At 40.5% G+C, this 17870-nt stretch overlaps 1 pseudogene; it reads left to right on the forward strand.

Annotated features, from left to right (window-relative positions):
- Gm8964 (predicted gene 8964) lies at window positions 9096–9962 on the forward strand (annotated as a pseudogene).

The raw sequence follows: 17870 nt of genomic DNA on the forward strand, positions 1-17870 counted from the left end.
CAAGATTAATATTGAGCTTCTCATTTGAATTTTTTTTCTTTTTGAGGCAGAATTTCTCTGTGTAGCCTTGGCTGTCCTGGAACTCACTCTGTAGACCAGGCTGGCCTTGAACTCAGAGATCCACCTGCCTCTGTCTCTTCAGTGCTGGGTTAAAGGTCTGTACTACCATAATCAACATTAATTCATTTTTAAGGGCAAGGTTCAGCTGAGGCCCCCAGTCAAGAAATACCTCTGGTTGCTCAGCAGTGTATATTGATGAGACAGAAATGAGTAAAACGGACATTCATGCTTAAGGGATTCAGAGATCAGCTGGGTGGTTGAGGCTGGGAACTGAGTCTTGTGCAGTGCTGCAAATACTGAGTTCCTATCAGGACAATCCGAGAAAAGGCAGAAGGACCCCACTAAGGGCTTAAAAAAGGTTTCTCAAGGAGACTGCACTGGGTAGAATGTTTCTCTGCTTCTGAAGGTTGATGGTGACATCTTTGCCTATTTCTTTGTGATAGATTGTATTTTTCCCCATATATATATAGTGCTAGAGATTGAGCACAGAGCCTCTCACAGAGCCTCTCACATTAAACATATGCTATGTCACTGAACCAAGACCCTTAGTCCCGGGCTATTTTTCTTCTTAGTACAAACTGTACATCTGACTCATAAGATGTGACCTGGTTCTCAGGTATGGTCTGAAATGACTGACAACATTTGTCACTCAAGTATACCTGCCCCAGAGAAGTAAGCTGAGAGCAGTTTTAAAATTATAACATAGCATCCGACCACAGAGCCCAGGAGATGTGCAGAGATCACTCCCCCAGAAAAAAGCTGAATGCTTCTGTGGAAACTTCTAGAATGCGGTTTAGACCAGGCATTGCATTTCTTTTAACTTTTAGAAGCTACTTTTTAAAACTCAAGGGAGTGATACATGATCACTGAAGGAAGTATATGGAGGAAAGAGACAAACAGAAGAAAACATCAAATATGTTAGCACAAAGCAGAGTCGGGGTATTTTAATATTTTAAATGTCCTTTGAAGCTTTTCCTAAGCATGCATAAGTGCATAGGTTTAAGTAACCAGACTGTGTGCACACATAGACAGGAGAAGTTTTGTCTTCGTTTAGCATTGCTTTATATGAAGGTTCTCATGATTTCGTAGTTTTTCTGAATTTTTTCCACTACGTGTTACTTTATTCCTTTTCACTTTAAATCTCTATTTTTTTTAGTTTTAGCTATTATAAGCAATATGATGAAAAAAACATAAGTATAACATTGCTTTTGTTTGCCTGAGAACATCAAAGCGTTTTTGTTTTGTTTTGGCACATATTGTGAAAATGCTTTCCAGAAAGTGTCTACTTTTTGCCAAAAATAAACGTTATTTGCGAAATATGTATTACATGATGGATAGAAAACCAAGATTCCAATTTTAATTTTTATTTTTGAGCTATTACAAATGCTAACCATTAACATATTCATGGATATTTTTATCTTTTTGTTTTAAAATTGTCAGTGATTTTTACATTTTTTTTGAGGAATTAGCTTTCTTACTGGATATGTTGGTGATTATATATACATAAAGGCTAATGAATACTTATATATTAATAAAGGATATTTAATTAGTTTCGTTTACCTTTATGTGCAGAGGAACTAAACTTAAAAAATCTATAATTTTCCAACAATTTCCATGTTTAAATCCTTTCTTGAATGTACAATATATTCATCTAAAAATTTGTCTAATTTTTAAACTTAATGTTACACTTTCTACAGTTATGTCTTAAATTAGGCTGGGGAGTTTGTTTGGGGTTTGTAGTGTGAGGTAAGGATCGAACAAACAACAATGAGCAAAAGGTCTCCTACTAAGAAACTAGTCAAGCAGAAAGTAGGCTTTGGGTTAGCAAGATGGTCAAGAACATTTATTACACTTCCAGAGACCCCAGGTTTGATTCCCGGCACCCACATGGTGGCTCATAACCATTTGTAACTCCAGATATAAGGGCGCTCCAACACCCTCTTCTGGACTCCACGGAGAGCAGGAATGTCTGTAGTGCACAGACATACACGCTGGTAAAACACATGCACAGAAAACAAACAAACAAACAAACAAACCATTTTCAAAAATAAAAGGAAGTTATTTGTTTGTTTGTTTATTTATTTATTTATTTTATTTCCTTGAAGTGAAATGCAGCTCAAATCAAATAGCATGCAATGCAAATCAGACCAATGGGGCTGAAAGCAAGCCCAGGGAAGTCTTTCAGTATCTAGAGCGCAGTAAGATCAGGCTGCTGTTGTTCCTTTGCTCAGACTATATTAAGGAAGTTACAGGAATTAAAACTCATTTTAGCATACTGGCCTGAAACAACAAACATATTAAAGCAGTCACTGTCGTCTCCCAGACAAGCTCTTTCAGGACAGGAAACACACAGGGGAAAAAGGACATGTTGGTGGCCTTGGCTCCAATGATTTCACACACAGCTATTGAACACCTATGCACAGCTTTGTAAATACCTGGAATTATAACGGCCATACTTAAGGATGTCACGTTGGGTTGCCCTACACTGTGCAACCAAGGAACAGCATCTGTTTAATATGTTTCCTATATTTGAAAGAAGCAGTTTTCCTAAGACATATTATTAACCCAGAAATGCCTTTATATGGAGCATAGCAACTCATGAGGAGATGACAGCAGAAGTCTCTGGCAGCTAAAAGGACCACTTAAAGGGACGAAGGTGGAGAAACATTTTCTCCAACTTTGCTCCAGGGTAACAGTGGTTTTGCAGCCCTTCGGAAGTTGTCCTAGGTAGTGGGCTGGCAGAGACTGAAAAAGATTCTGCAAAGCTATCAAATCCCTTTCCCGCTCTCACACTTTATTCTGTGGCCTAAATTCTTCGTCTGGGATCCACTTAGAACGCATAATCCTGTTTGTCTCTGCTGCTTCCTGTATGGAATTATGCCTGAGGCCCATGCCTTTGGCCTTGCTTGAGGGATAAACATGCATAGCCAATAGCTTTATGACATTCACAGCCAGCAAAATAAGGACATTGCTTAGCACCTTGTCTCTCCTGTGGCCAGCTATTAAAACTGTTTTTCTGGCCGAGGGGTGTAGCTTGGCGGTAAAGCAGAAGAAAAGTGTGCAAGTGGCCTCAGTGTGATCCCAGGCCCTTCACTGTAAACAAAGACACAAAATACACTTTTCCTCCTTTTGAGCCCTTCCTTTCTTTCTTACACCATTTTTTTTTAAAATCTTTTTTAAAATTCTGAAGCAAATAAACATTAAATTATGCACTAATTATGCAGAAATCCATCCCTTTCATATTGCAACCCCCAATTTCCTCTAATAATCTCCTTAATGTGACTTATTTTTCACGTGTGCTGCTTTCATTCCTAATTGCATGTTTTGATACCTGATCGATTGTTTTGATTTCATCCTCAACAAACAGAAGTCCAATGAATTATTAATTCCTAGGTCCCTGGATATCATGAAGAACAGCAACATCCAGTCTCATTATGCAGCCAGCCTAGCTCAACAGGAATGCCTGCCTGCCTGCCTGCCTGCCTGCCTGCCTGCCTGCCACGTAAGCTCATTGCTGGCATTGCTACCAGATGTTTGACATCTAGTTCTTAAAGAGAATTATGAATATTATAATACGGAAAACAAATACATGCTAATTACCTTTTGACTTATAGTGATTCATGAGTTTCATTAGTTCAAACCCATTTCCCTAAAGCATGAATATGCCTAGGCAAAGTTAAAAAATACAATTTAAAATTACATGTATAAATGGGACCTTTTTCTTAAATCTCGTGAGCACTGGCTCATGACTGAATAAAGCAGTCTTCCAGGAAGTTGGTCACTAAGTGTCTTTCCACTCTTCAAGATAGAAAATTTATGATTATAATTTCTCTAGATGCTAAAAACCCATTCTTTATGAATTCTTTACTAAAAAACAGTCCTAAGAAGAGGTAATACTCTTTATATAAGATATATATAAGATATAAGATGTAAAATATAAAAGATATAAGACAATATATAAGACATAGGATATAAGAGATGTAAGATAAGCTATATAAGATATATGGTATCTGACACATGATCTCTAATAGTTCTTACCAGCTAATTAATGGGCTATTAGTTAAGAGGAGGTGGAGAAGGAGGCCAGGAGGATGAGCTGTGAACAATCCTAAGAAGGAAGGATGGGGAGGAGAGATAAAATTGCTTATTTCGCAGATACTGAAAGACCCACAACGTGAGGACTCCCCCACGTTCTGACTCAGGAGAGGCGACACCCCAAATCACTCACAAGAAACGGTCTTGCTGCAAACTGCAAGAGGACTTTTATTCAAGAGCGTTCTCAGGCCCACGGTCATACACCACGCAGGGGTAGAGGACCGTGGTGCCCCGAATAGCTCGGTAAGGGGGTATTTAAAGGAAGAAACCACAACTCAAGGAAGTGGGGAGGGCGTTGTTGGAAAATACCAAAGATACCAGTTAAGAGTCCCAAGGAAGTGCAAAGTCACAAGAGTCACAAGGAATACCTGGTAATTGTTCCAGTTATCTCTCAAGACAGTTTCTAAGAGCCCCTAACAATAGCACATTCTTTGAATGAACACTCTTTGAACCCAGGAAGCGGGTGGGTGGAGGAATGTCGCTATCTGTTTTATGATTAGCATACCTTGGAGCTTTGAGTCACAGAGGTCACATTCCCAAGCCTGGGCCTAAAGGCCTAGAATTTTGTTTTTACGTTATACTTTCAAGACTTGTCTGGGTCAGTCCCACACTTCCCTTGAGATGAGCAGTGAATAGCTCATAAAAGCATCTCTGTGGGCATTGAGTAACAAACATGCAGCAATTCTCTAAGTTAAGGGACCATGTAAGGAAATCACTAATGACATATATAACACTGTGATAAGCAGATGGTAACCCTTAAGTCTTTGTACATAATTCACTATTCCTCTTCTTTCAAATCCAAGAGATATGCCCTTGAGAGGGAGGAACTGGTATCTTTACATTGAAATGCCAAGAGAAATAGGCACCATTCATTCCCTATGGTTTACAACCAACCAACCAAATGTCTCTCCCATGCTTGCAGGATCTAGCTTGGTGCAAAGGTATCCAGAATGCCAGAGTAACAGAAGACACACTTCCTACCTTTGAGGAGGTCATATCTGAGCAGAGAGATGAATTTGGAGTCTTGAAACAGCTAGTGAATAATACCAGTATGGATAGATCAAGCACGAGGGTGTTCAGTTCAAAGTGCAAGCAGTTAGGAAACTGAGACACAAGGAAGCCCATATAAGGGCAGACTGCAGAAAGCCACTCTTCCTGTGTCAGGTGTGAGCCTCAGACCCAAGTCAAACTGGAAAGAAGACTGCATGATAGGCCACGCCTGACCCAAATGTCTCAGCATCCCATTTCCAAAACATCCAGTTAAAAACCAAACACGGGCTCTTAAAACTTCTAAAATGGCCAGCCTCACATCTTTTTCCCAGTGAGAGGCAGGGAGATCACTGTGAGTGTAAAGCCAGCTTGGTCTACATAGTGAGTTCCAGGCAAGCCAGGACTACATAGTGAGGCACTGTCTAGCCCCGTACCCCCAAAAGTTCGAAAATGGTCCAAACTTGAAAAAGTCAACAGTTCCTATTCTTTTGCTATGGAGGTTCTTCTTGTTGACTTGAGATTCACCATCTGGTCGCCACCATTCTGGAGAACACAGTCTGCATAAGGTTAGGCACATAGCAATTATCAATCTGGATTCTCGAAATGAGGCCCATATTTGTCCAAATTTTGGAAACCATTGATTCAACTCCATAACATACTACACTACACAGTGTCTTCTTGAATGTTCAAGTCAGTCATTCTTAATAATGTCACTCTGGGAGCCGGGCTTGGTGGCGCACACCTTTAATCCCAGCACTCGGGAGGCAGAGGCAGGCGGATTTCTGAGTTCGAGGCCAGCCTAGTCTACAAAGTGAGTTCCAGGACAGCTAAGGCTATACAGAGAAACACTGTCTCGAACCACCCGCCCCCCCCCCCAAAAAGGTCATTCTGGGTTTCATTAATTGTGAAATATCTGCTGTGAATTCCTGTGTTTGAGCACTTCATCTCCAGCCGGTGGCGCTGTTTTGGAAGGACGGAGGAACCCCTTAGAAGGTGGAGTCTTATTGGAGGAAGTGCATCACTAGGGGTTGAACTTGAGGCTTTAGAGCCCAATCCACTTCCTGTCTGTTGTTCTCTGCTTCCTGACTGCAGAGATAGTGTGAGCAGCTGCCTCACAGCCCTGCAAAGCCTTCCTGGGCACAATACACCGTACGTATCCCTTCATAAACAATGAACACCATATAAACCCTTCCTTTCTTAAGTTGCTTCTTGCTAGCTATTTGGTCACAGCAATAAAAATAACTAATATAGTGTAGGGAGAGAACCCATAAGTTCTTAAAGCTTAAATTTTGACAACAATATCTCCAGACTTACAGAAAATGAAACGTTGTCCCTACTCCTGCTTAGATATATTTAAATTCACTATGTTTACCTGCAGCAGCAATGGGGTTCTCAATGGCATTGAGTTCATTTATTTTTTTGTTGTCTGTCTTTTTGAAGAGACAAAATAAAAAACATCTCCCACCCTTAATTACCATAGAACCATTACTTTAAGTCCGTGGGGGTCTAGTTATGCTCTCAGCCAGGTAAAGGACAATGGTTTAACACATTTTTTTTTTAATCCTGAAAGAATGTGCGTGCGTGCGTGCGTGCGTGTGTGTGTGTGTGTGTGTGTGTGTGTGTGTGTTTGCATGTTTGTGAGTGCAAGCACACGTGTGGCACCATATGAGTAGAGGTCAGAGGAAAACATTGGATGCTGGTTCTTGCCTATCATCTTGTTTGATACAGGTTTTCATAGTTATATGTATACCAGATTGGCTGGGCCACAAGCTTCCAGGAGCTCTCCTGTCTCCACTTCTCCTGTCTTCACTGGAACACCAGGGTTACAGACATGAGCTACTGCCCTTGGCTTTAATGTGGATTTGTAGGAATTGGAAGGTCCTCCAGCTTGCATGGCAAGTGCGTTTACCCCTGAGAGCCATCTCTCTAAACCTATGGTTGGTTGGTTGTTTTCCTTTTAAACAAAATTCTATGTTGATATATGAACCAGATGGCCCTGGAAAGACGTATCTCCTGCACAACATGCTGGTTATTCGTTACCAGAATTATTAAGCTTCTTCAGTACCATTTGCTAATGTTTCTAAGCATGTTTATGGCTATGTTAGTCCTGAGGGTTCCCAGACCATAGACAGGACCATTTCACATAAGACAAAGTTGAGAAGACTTTTCTGTGAGACTGAACAATTATTGCCATTTGGGTGACTAGTGATATTTCCTTTCTTATTCTTATGTATTAATAGAATGGTATTAACTTTTGTTGATTAATTTCTCTAATGAGATTTAAGTAAACACCTATTCACCTAAGATAGGGTATCTGTGTCAGACTGCAGAATGATTATATTCAAGTCTAGCTTAGTGAGCCAGTGAGTTTATTGGGGTCATTCACAAAAATATGGAAGACCAAAATTAGCTACATTGTCAAAAAGCCTACACCAACATGGGTGACAACTCACATAAACTGTATCTTTGGAGTTTTACACATAACTGGAAGGCAGCTAGGCTTGCCAAAGAGCAAAAAGCAGGTAATTCTTACTGCTCCTATAACTTAGGGGAGGGGCCATGTGAATTGTGTAAGCTTCACTGCTTTCCTGGGCCTCTTACTTTTACTCCCTGAACCTTTTACGTTTCCTCTATTCCAGTCTTAAGAGCCCCCTCCTCCTTCCAAGAAGGAATATTTCAATTCAGAGAAAACAGTTACATAATAGCTATGCTCTTCAAATTCTTGTTCAAATATTTCTGCTTTGGTCTTTTTGTTCTTCCCAGGGCCAAACATAGTACTTTGTCCTTCACTAGCTCCAAATACCTGTCTATTAACTTAGACTGAATTAAAGTAGAAATTATCAATTAATGATCATAAAGAAGACTTTGTTATCTTGTCTTTCTCCAAAGTCAGAAAAAAAAAAACCAGAAAGTTGCAAATCACTGTGAAATAAGAAAAATTGTGTCTGCCTTTTGTGCTGTTAAAGCTATAGAAGATACAACAATTAAGAAAATTTGGAGAAACAGTGGAGAAGAGAAGAAGGAGGTGTAGGAATAAAGGAAGCAGGTGAGATTGAACCTCACCACTCTTTAAAGCCTAGTTAGGTAAAAGCTTTGAAACAGTAGGTGGTATTTTTAGTGAAGGTGTCCACAGTCCTTTCAACATCTTCCAGGACAATCCATCCATTAAAGGTTTCCCATATTTTCTTTTTGGCTTAATTTTCATGGTTTATATTTTATTAACAAATTATCAATTTCTTCTAGATGTAGAAACATGCAATTATGTCTGCAATTTTCAAAATTGTCCCATTTGTTGCAGCTCATACTCTTCTCTCATTCTTTAAATTTATTTCAATTTATTTTTTTTTTGTGGTGTGTGTGTGCACACGCACGCACATGCATGAGATGTGTGGGTCACTTGTTCCACAGTGTGCACATGGAAGTCAGAGGACACATTTGTGCACCTGGTTCTCTCTCACCTTTGGGCAGGTTCTAGGGTTCAGACCCAGATCATTAGGTTTCCATGGCAAGTGTCTTTACCCTGGGCCACCTCCCTGGTCCTTCTCAACTTCAGTCATCTATATAATTAAATTCCCTTATTGACATACTCAAGTTTGCAATAGATCATGTACTTCATGTTGTTGTTTTTTAAATACTACTCTTTGAATTAATTTCTTGTTCTACCGGGTTTTTGTTTTTTTGTTTTCTCTTTTGGTTAAAATGACGTTTTAGCTCCATACTTTTTCTTCTCCTAACTTGTAAAAGTATTTCTAGATAGATACTACATTCTAAAATGTCTATTTCCATCATGAAAAACAAGGCAGGCACTATGAACCTGTTATTGCCGGCTCAGAGGACTCATCTCACTCATTGACAGGTGAGACTTTCTCCTTTTTCACTGCTTATTATGGAGTTAAAATTTTAGTTTTAAGATCTTCTTGATCAAATTTCTTTTTAGAAATGTTCCACTCTCTTCACCAGCCGATGAAGATGCCCAAAGGAAAACAGGCCAAGGGGAAGAAGGTGGCCCTGGCCCCCACTGTCATCAGTAAATAGGAGGCCAAAAAGGTGGTCAACCCTTTGTTTGAGAAAAGGCCCGAGAACTTCGGCATTGGGCAGGACATCCAGCCCAAAAGAGATCTAACACGCTTCGTCAAATGGCCCCGCTACATCAGGCTGCAGCGGCCAAGAGCCATCCTCTATAAGCAGCTCAAAGTACCTCCTGTCATTAACCAGTTCACCCAGGCCCTGGACATGCAAACAGCTACTCAGCTGCTTAAGCTTGCCCACAAGAACAGGCCAGAGACAAAGCAAGAGAAGAAGCAAAGGCTCCTGGCCCGTGCTGAGAAGAAAGCTGCTGGCAAAGGGGATATCCCAATTGAGAGACCACCTGTCCTCTGAGCAGGAGGCAATACAGTCACCACCTTGGTGGAGAACAAGAAGGCTCAGCTGGTGGTGATTGCCCATGATGTAGACCCCATTGAGCTAGTGGTTTTCCTGCCTGCCCCATGTCGAAAGATGGGGGTGCCCTACAGCGTCATCAAAGGAAAGGCCAGGCTGGGACACCTGGCTCACAGGAAGACACGCACCACTGTTGAATTCACACAGGTTAATTTGGAAGACAAGGGTGCTCTGGCCAAGCTGGTGGAAGCTGTTAGGTATTAGGACCAATTATAATGATAGATTTGACGAGATCTGTCGCCACTGGGAAGGCAACGTCCTGGGTCCTAAGTCTGTGGCTCGCATTGCTAAGTTGGAAAAGACAAAAGCTAAAGAACTCGCCACTAAATTGGGTTAAATGTACACTAAGTTTTCTGTACATAAATATAATTACAAAAATTTTAAAAAGTTCCATATTTTTAAATTTCCAAGTAATTACCTAAATTTTGGGGCTAATATTTTATAATTTATTCTTAATTTCTTAGATTATTCATAATTTTAATATGTAACATTTTCTTTACGGACATATGTATATATGTGTGTCTAATTTTTGTCAACATTTGTTGCTCTAGCAAAACTGTATATTTTATAGGAGGAGCCATTAATATTATTCTAGACATTTTATTTATTTTGGTTTTAATATACTATTCACGCATCTCTTTATTTTCACTTGGATATCATATTATCTCACTCTAAAAGAAGTGCCATTGTATCTTACTTGACATGGTCTCATCTTGTATGGGACACACCCACAGCTCTTAGCTATCCCATTGTGACAATCACTGTCTCATTATGAATATTTTATTGGAGCCATTTGGCAGTGCAGTTTCCAGTTAAATATGCAAGATTACACATCAATATCACTGACTAAGTGACACCCACACAAGGTTGAGATATTTACTATTTGTGAGTTGGAGAGTGGGAACCAATCTGACCTGGCTGACCATCCCTCTAAGGCTAAACTGTCAAATAGTGGATGCACCAGCATCCTGGAGAGCAGTTACCAGATAGACAGTGTATGGAACCATTACATAGACTCATCTTCATGACGCTGCGTGAAACAATGAATGCAGAATGTGATTAAGCGCAGCTTCACTTTCATAAGTGAAAACCATGTGTCCCCAGGACCTGCAGTGCACGTAACTCCCAGTGCTGAGGTGGAGGATCGTATGAAGCTCAGACACTTGAGACCAGTCTGGACAACACAATGAGACAAACACAAAGTGTGTCGAAGACATCGACGCGCAGTTTCCAGACGCATCCAAACGAAACACCCTGGAATAGTCTGTCGCTTATGTTAGGGTGAGGAGACATGCGGGGGGGGGGGGGGGGAGGGGGGCAGAGGGAGAGGATTTGCATAGAAGGAAATAAGCCAACTGACAAGCAAGAGAGGGATCTAATGCAGAGCACAGGTGGCGACTGACGTGACTCTGCCTGGGTTCCCTCCCTTCCCTAAAACAATAGCAGCAACAATTGCAAAACTGGGGGAAAAAAAAAAACCTGCACTGGGAGACTGAAAACTGGCAGGCTGCCACTCTTTGCTTGTTCCTGCCAGGAATCTGGCTGTCATGGTGTGTGTAATGTGAGGAGATCACTGTGTGGGGTGTGTTGTAAGTGAGTGATGAGTTTATATAGACTCCATTGTGGCCTCTGTGTGCAGAGATGATGCTTTTGTTGTGAGTGGGGTTATGGAGGTGGCTCAGATGAAGACCATGAAGACCTTGACAATGAAAACCGGCAGAACTGGGTAGCCACTGTTGAGAAACTAAAGGTGAGGAAAGATGACACGCTTCTGCCTCAACAACTAGATATAGCCATTGGCCGAGGTTGGAGTAAGGAGGATAAATGGGAAAACTGAGAACTTCTGCTTCAGATTATTTATTCCGTTACATTTCACGTGCCTGTTAGTCATTCCGTAAACGTAGCAATCAAGCAATTGGTTATCTGGTTTGAAGATACACATCCCGGGACTGAAGTTGATATACAGAGACTTAACTATTTGACTCCAATACTCTGTATTCAGGTCACTTTGGCCAAGTCACACAATTTCTGGGGCTTCATGTATAAAATGACAACACTATGTCTTTCTTGGGGCTATTATGAATATTAATTCAGGTAAAATAGTGCATCTAAAAATATGGTATATAGTACACCATATAGCAAATGCTTAGTAAAGGTCCCCGTGACTTGGGACCGGCAACAGCATCAAGTAAAAGATGTTGATAGTACAAAGGTAATGGCCAAGTTTTTAGGCCATTGTAAATAACTTACATTAAGTAACCATGATAGCCTTTTATTCAGGAAGTAGCATAATTAGATAACCCTAATGGCATAGGTGGATTGTTAAAGTATTAGCCTTTGGCCTTGATTATTCGGACCGTAGGCACATAGGTTATTATTATAAACACCAAACAATCAGCAAAACCGTGATTCTGCAAGAATATGCTTAGAAGTGATGACGAATGGAGGTCTTGTGATCCGAAAGGCATTTGGATTAGTCTCAACAGCTCTCAGATCTGCACTCTCCCCTGGGATTTGCTACCAGCTTGCGCACGGTCCTCTTTTCTCTCTTGTACTCAGACTGTGTTCTTGAGTAGTAAGCAATTGGAGCCTCGGGGACAGCTGGCATTTTGTAGCTAAGCAAAGTTCCAGAGCCACAAAGTGAAGTATCAGTATTTTATATTTATCATAATGTATCAACACAGATGCTGAGGTCAGCTGACATCCAACATTTCAGCAAATATTTTCCTTCAGATGCACCCAACATCTTACCTGTGATTACAAATAGCAATTCAGCATTTCAGAGAGGTTGCCTTTCACGGAGTAGGAGTTATCTAAACATCCACAGAAAACTTGAGATCATTTATTTGGGGGTCAGTTGTACTGCGGATGGTCTGTACTTTAGCTTACATGAGGTGAGCATCCATTCACCACACAGGCTCAGTGGTGGGAACCAGGGATGCTGGTAGCACTGACTTGACAACTCTCTTCATTTGTTCCATCATGGATTTGATGTAACAAGTGAGGATGGGCCTTTGCGAGTCTTTCAGATATTTATCCTTTCTTAATCCCATGAGTAGAAAAATTAATGCACAGACAAGTATTGATAGATTGACATATCAGAGAAAGAAACTATTGAAAAGGAAGAATGTGGGAAGCAGGAGAAAGAGAACAGCCTTTAATGAGTCTGGAGTTAACTAGAACTGTACAATACTAAGTGTTAGAACAACTTCTTAATTACAGTCACATTTTGTGGGTCAAGATGAAGGTCGGCGCTTGGCTGGCTGAGTCTTACAGCCTTGCGAGGTGGTAGCGGTTCTTGAGTAGTCAGGGTTCTTGATTAGTGCTCATGCAGTGCCTGGTCTACTCTTCTGGTCCTCACATTTCTGGTGTCTTTTGAGTGATGTCAGAAAGTTTGGCTTGGTGACCCCTTTCCTTGTTTATGGGGCCTGTGAGCTTTTTCAATGTATTCTCTTAATTAAAGTAATAGGAGTTATCTTTTTATTAAATTATTTTATTTATTTACATTCCGAATGTTGCCCCTTCCAGCCACCCTCCCTGTTGTATTTACAGACAAGAGCCTAGCATGGCTGTCCTCTGAGAGGCTCTACCAGCAGCTGACTGAGTCAGATGCAGATACTCACAGCTAAACATTGGACTGAGGTCACAGACCTCTATGGGACAGTTAGGGCAAGGACTGAAGGAGCTGAAGGGGATGGCAACCCCATAGGAAGAACAACAGTAGGAGTAACTTTTAAAGCTTCCTAGAGACTGGACTCAGATCAGTCAGGCTTGGCTCTCAAGCAGCATTCTTTCTGCTTTGTCTCATTGGTCCAAAGGTTGCAGACCGCCAGTATCCACCAGTATGAACATCAAGAGTCCAGCTCTAAAGTGATGAGAGTCTAAGAATATTAACCACACAGCACTGGGCTATTCTGTGAGTTGTTATAGTATCTCAATAGCATGAACAGGTGGCATTATCCTCTTGTGACAGTATAGGTGCTAGGGCTGCTCTGTGTGGTTTTAAATAGACGCTCCTGTGATCTTAGCAATGAGAGTCCATAAACATTTTTTAAAGTCAACTTTATTAAGGAGCGCTTTAAATGAAGTCATGTGTACTAGTGTTAGAGTTCACTGCTGTTCATTTTTGTGAGTACATATACCTGCATGAACACTAATACAGCTAAACCAAAGAAGCATGCATTACTTTCATGTACCACCTTTTCTAGTTAATTGCACCTAAACTGGGGCCCAGGCAAACAGGGAACTGCTAACACCATTGTTGAGAACCCTCCTTTACAGAACATTACACAAATAGTCACATGAAGCACATGCCTCCTCATGTCTGACTGAGGTCACTCATCGTACTTGCGATGCACTCGCCTTTTCTTCCTGACCCAAATTCTTTTTCATTGGTCAGAAACGTGCCATCTCATGGTTGAAACTAAACTAACTTTATTCGGACATGTTCATGTTGGTAGAGTTTGGCATCATTTCTAGCCTAGGCTCTTCTGAATAAAGCTATTAGCTACCATGTACACAAATCCATTTGTGGACATGTTTGTCTTTCCCTTTGTGAAATACTTAGGAATGGTAATTTATGAAAATAGACATTTTATCATAGCACACTATCTGTTCAGCAAGTTTGCCAGTACTTAATATTGTCTTATGTATATTTGTTAGTGTGATTAGTTCCTCCAATAAGGCTAGGCTGACTGGTCAATGAGCCCCAGGGGTCTACCTATCTTTGCCTTCCCAGTGCTGAGATGAAAAACAAACAAACAAACAAACAAACCTTACCTAATGCTGGAGATTGAACTCAGGTCTTGGGGCTTGTATGGAAAACACTTTACTGAGCCTTTCTCCCCAGGTCTTGTCTTTCAAAATTTTAGACATTCAATGCATACAAAAGAGACCTTTCTTTATTTTAAGTTATATGCCCCAGATAAGAGATAGCACTTATACTTCCTGAAAAATGTCTATTCGGATGTTTTCTATGTCTGAATATTTCCTAATTTAAAAAAAGTATAATAGTAAATGCACACATACCTCAGAGAGAGTTTTCACAGAGGAAGGCGTGAGAGTGAGTGTTGTATACCTTGCTCCAAATGTTATTTCATTCCCAATTAAGCTATAAACGCACACAGTTAGCTTCATTCGGACTCTAATATGGTATAGGTAAAGGAATCAAAATGTAAACATTGACCAGTATTTGTTTATAGATAGAAGATATATCCTCTCTCTAGAGATGATAGAAGTGGTGAAACAGGGAACAGGGGGTGATCTGTGTTCTGCTCCTAAGTATGAAGAGTTAGGAAGGGTTTCAATGGGAAGGGCAGAGAAGAAACTCAGAGCGCAGAAAGGACAGATGCCAGGTCACAGCATAATCCATTGTAAGTACATCCCCAGGGAGAAGAGAGAGCCTAGAAGGCCCGCCTACTGGTACCAACAGAAAGCCAGAGAGCGAAACAGAAAATATGGTGAATAAAAGCAGAATGCTGTACTTAGTGACTATAATTAGAAGTCGCTAGATAATGTCAACGCTTATAAATGGGTGACAGAACATGATGAACATATTATTTGGATATATGCAGAAAACATCCAAACCATCAGCTGTTAGAAAATCAGGCAACACTAAGTAAATTTCAGTCCTGGGAGTCAGACAGACCTGGGGATTCAAGGCGGGTGGAGGGAGTTGTGTGTGCCAGAAATGTTTTTCATGTTGACTTTTATAAACTTAGCTTCATCTCATCCTTATCTTTCCCCTCCATCTCTCTGTACCTCCCCCTTCCTTCTTTCCTTACTTTTAGCTCTCTCTATATTTTAAGAAATTTTGTCATTGTAAAATACATGATTTTAAAATGTACTAATGGTGATATTTAGTACTTCACAATGTTATACAACTATTACCAATATCTTGTTCCAGAATATTTTATTGGCTTGGAGTATGCTACTCAGTGGTAAAGCCCTATTGACTAGGACTCACATGGCTCGTGGTTCAATCTCCAGTGCAAAAATAGAGTATGTTTATTAATACAAAAGAAAATCCTGTGCCCATTGACAATAGTCACTCAGGTTCCCAACTGTCCCATTCCCAAGCCACTGGCAACCAGTGGGCTTTTTTGTCTCTATAAATCTGCTGATTGTAGACATGTGCAAATGAGATCATCTAGAAATAGTTTGCATTGCTCTGTTTTCCACTCCCTCCAGCAAAGGATTCTGATTCACTTTGTGCTTGCCTGACTCTCTATGGACTCTGTGCTGAGGATGGAACCAAGGACCTCGCACATGTTAGGCAAAAACTCATTCCCCTTTAATGGAATATATATATATATATATACATATATATATGTGGTTCTCGACCATTGTAATGCTGTGACCCTTTAATACAGTTACTCATGTTGTGGTGACCCCCCAACCATAAAATTATTTTCATTGCTACCTCATAACTGTAATTTTGCTACTGTTATGAATCATAATGTAAATATCTGTGACGGTCTTAAGCAACCCCTATTTAAAGCTCATTTGACCCTCAAAGGGGTCACAACCCACGGGTTGAGGACCTCTTGATACATAGTACTATGATAAAACTATTAAACTAAAACCATCTGCTAATAATAGTGACAAGAATGAGGAAAAACCTGAACTTTGGGACTATTAAAGTCTTATTAGGCATACTTATGCCCTCTTTCTTACTTATTGCTCTAGTAAAAAATTGTCAGAAGCTCAGAGGCATAAGTAAAATTTAGTCCCCTATGGTTTCATAGGTTGCAAGGCCAAAATGAATCACTAAAAATTAAATATAACTAAAACTGAAGATGCTGCCATGGACCATTCCTTTTGGGGCTCTAAGGGAAATCAATTTATATCCTCCTCCATCTTTTAGAGGTTGCCAGTATGCCTTAGTCTGTGGACCCTGTCTTCCAGACTCAAACTGTGAAATCTTCACTCTTCTACGATCTATTTTCTCTCCTACTCTTTGCTCCTGAGCCTTCAGTCTCCCATGGACCCTATGACCATACTGGGTTGACCACATAAGAACCAGCAAGGGCCTTGTTAATGAGGAAATGCCAAAGGCTGAACCTACTAAAAATGGATCTTTCCCTTTTAGGTAACAGTGGCAAAGTTGCTTGAAGTGGAAGTTTCTGGTTATGTCATGAGATGAAGACTCACAAGTAGTGTTTGGCTGAGGCAAGACCCATGAGAGGACTCAGGATGTTTGGAGAGAGCATAAATAGGACTCAATGGAGCATAAATAGGACTCAATGGACAGTGATGGGGCACTTGCACAGCTGGCTGTGCAACTCTTCATTAGTCTCTTGTCTTTGCTAAGCTCCGCTTTGTTGAGAGAGACACAGCAGAGAGCTCCTGGCATTCCGGCTGGTCCTGGACATTCTCACTGACTTGTGCCAATTTGGTGGAAGCCTGGCAGTTTCTGCTGGATCATGCGGCCATTGCTGATTTGTGTTTGGTGACACTTTTAAACTGGACTGTTGGTACCTTGACACTTTTGAACTGGACTGCTGGTATTCTGACAAACAAGATTGGAATCGCCCCAAAGAACTACTTCTAAATAGGTCCTCATTCCCTTGTCCTATTTACCATCTTTTCTCCCCTACCTTTGGATAGTAGGCTAGAAAGGGGGTCAAAACATTTGAGAGCCCTTATTTTAAAGTAGGTTTTGAAAAATCTAAGCCTACACATGTTGCTTACTGTCTATTTTAGGGCTTGGGGGGCAAAGAGAGAGAAAAATGTTTCCCTAGGCTATTCTGTTTCTCTAGTACCTTCATCCCTAAGCGACTGTAGGCAAAGCTCATAGTATGCTTTGAAAAATACTTTATTTATTTAATATGTGTGTTTTTTCTGCATGCACATATGTGCACCATATGTGTGCCCAGTGCCCATGGAAAGTATTGAATCCTGCGAAACTACTCACATAGTTACACATGGCTGTGAGCTACCATATGGGTGCTGGGAACTGACCCTGGGTCTTCTGCGAGAGCAACCCATATCCTAATCTACTTAGCCAACTCCCTAGTCCTTTACAGTATGTTTTTCAGGCATGGCCTTGTTTCAGAGTCTTGCAATTTTTCTGAGGAATTCATGTGAATTTTATTTAATAATAGATGTGTATTTATTTTAACACATAAACAGCATTTTAAGTGCCTTGTCTGAAGGATCAATAAGTTGGTGTTCTTTATTCTGTAGTTTTATGAACCCCTCTCATTAAGTCTTAGGTTCTCTACCCGATAAAAATTATTGGATAAAAGAAAACACATTGTAAATTACAATCATAATGAAGACTC

Source organism: Mus musculus, chromosome 1 (assembly GCF_000001635.26).
Source record: "Mus musculus strain C57BL/6J chromosome 1, GRCm38.p6 C57BL/6J".
In the NCBI taxonomy this organism is placed as follows: Eukaryota; Metazoa; Chordata; class Mammalia; order Rodentia; family Muridae; genus Mus; species Mus musculus.